Consider the following 2,066-nt stretch of genomic DNA (forward strand, 5'->3'; position numbering starts at 1 on the left):
CAGCCTGACCACATGGCGTTTGCAGGCTCGCCCTTTCAATACCAGCCCGCCAAGGCCACTGGCAGCTGCTGCCAGATGTGGGTGGGCTCCACCTGCCCCCCCCTCCGCCAGAGCTTTGGGTCCTGCGGGAGGGGGTCCTGAGGCTCCAGCTCCTTGTCCCCCACTCCAACAGGCCTGGGCGCCCTTGGAATGGAGCCAGGGGTGGGGGAGGAGGCCTGCAGCAGCCCAGAGCCCATCCCTGCCTGCCCTTCCCCCGCCCCCAGGGCCAGGGAGGCTCAGCAGGTCCCTCAGGAATGTGACCAGACCCGGGGTGCAGGGTGGCCGGGAGGCCTCGGCTCCAGCCTGCCAGCTGTCTCTCGGCCCCAAGCACAGCTCCCCTCTTGCAGGGGTTGCTAGGGGGAGGGGGGCACGGTCAGCCCAGAGGGCAGGAGAACCAGCTCTGTAGGTCCAGCAGCCTGAGAGCGTCCACGTTTCCCCGAGGGCAGCCTGGGCCCCTCATCAGGCTCCCGGCCAAGAGAGGCCAGAGACGGAGCCAAACCCTGCCTGGGGAGGGGGGCGGAGACCACTGCAATGCCGCCGCCAGTGAGAGTAGCCCAGGAGAAAGAATGGGAAGCCATATCAGGAACCCCACCAGACCCAATGACAACCCAAGCCCCGCCCGGGCACAATGCCCACCACCTCAGCCTGGGCCGGACCCTGCAACTGGGGCTTCCTCGCCCTTGTTGGAGATCAGGTCGACCAGCCTGGTCACTGCAGCCTGGAAAAAGCCCAGCAACTGACCAAGTGACTGCCCTCGAGCCTGACCTACCCGCAGGGAGGCCCAGCAGGACCAGGCAGAGCAGGCTGTGCCCTCTGCCGGGCAGGGGTGGCGTTGGCGTCGCACAGAGCTGCCTGCTGGGAGTGCCCATCCACCAGGAAGCTGCCCCGCCTGCCAGGCACCCCAGGCTGGGCCGAGAGTGGGTCTACATCATGTCCATAAGCAGGGACACACCTCACCACAGGTGAGGGCCAAGACCCCTAGAAAGTGTTGCTCCTTCCCTCCCAGAGGCCTCTGCCCTCCGGCTCAACAGTGGGTGTGGGAGCAGCAAGCGCCCACCCTGGAGAGCCCACAGCAGCTGGGGAGAGAGGGCTAGAAATAGCACTGTGGGGCTGGCCAGGCAAGCTGGCAGCGGGATGCCCACTGGGTACGGGGCTGGTGCTCAGCCCTGGCAGGAGCCCACCATGGGCTGGAATGAGGCTGCCGCCTGGCCCCAGCTCCTGGCATCCATCAGCCACCTGGCAGCAGGCCCAGCAGCGTGCCAATCAGCCCCAAGGATCCCATGCCCAGCGCAGCCACACTGCCCACCCGGAGCACTGGCTCCAGAATGCCCAGGATCTTGGGCAGTGGGACAGGTCAGTCAGATGGGTGCGTGGTTGTCCCCAGATGGGCTGACCCTGACCCCGGCAAGGAAGGGGGGAGGGGGCAGCTCTGCTCTCTTGTGAACAGAGGGGCCTGGATCACCTTCCCAGGTCTCTGTTCACAGGACGGCCAGCACCCACCTCCCCAACAGGGCTGCTACACGGTGACGCAAGACAGGTCCTGACTGAGATCTTATTTCCTCTTCTTCCCTCCAGGCTCAGGCCTCAGAAAAGCCAGGGAGGCTGGCCCCCGACCCCACACACACTGAGGACAGGCCCGGGGCCTACAGAGCACGTGCCCAAGGCCAGGTCCCTACAGCTGCACAGGGATCCCAGGCAAGACAAGGCCCCACCCATGTCAGGTGGTCTACATGGGCTCAGGGCTCGTGGGGAGGTCTCCCCTCCTGGAACCCACAGAGGGCAGGAAGCCATGAGAGGAGGTCTCCACATGAAAGTGGCCCTTGTTTAAGCAGGAAGCCAAGGAAAATGGCTCCAACCCCAATTCCAACAGGAGCCAATCCAACTTAGCCTGGACACCCACTGAGCCCAGAGCCTGGGCGCCAGGAAGCCTGGGCCCTCAGGCTGCTCCATCCTTTAGCCTTCAGGTGGAACCCCCCTGGGGAACAGGCAGGCAGCCCTGCCTCCCTGGAGCCTGGCGGCAGGCACCC

This window comes from Neophocaena asiaeorientalis, unplaced genomic scaffold (genome assembly GCF_003031525.2).
Source record: "Neophocaena asiaeorientalis asiaeorientalis breed wild unplaced genomic scaffold, Neophocaena_asiaeorientalis_V1.1 scaffold110, whole genome shotgun sequence".
Classification (NCBI taxonomy): domain Eukaryota; kingdom Metazoa; phylum Chordata; class Mammalia; order Artiodactyla; family Phocoenidae; genus Neophocaena; species Neophocaena asiaeorientalis.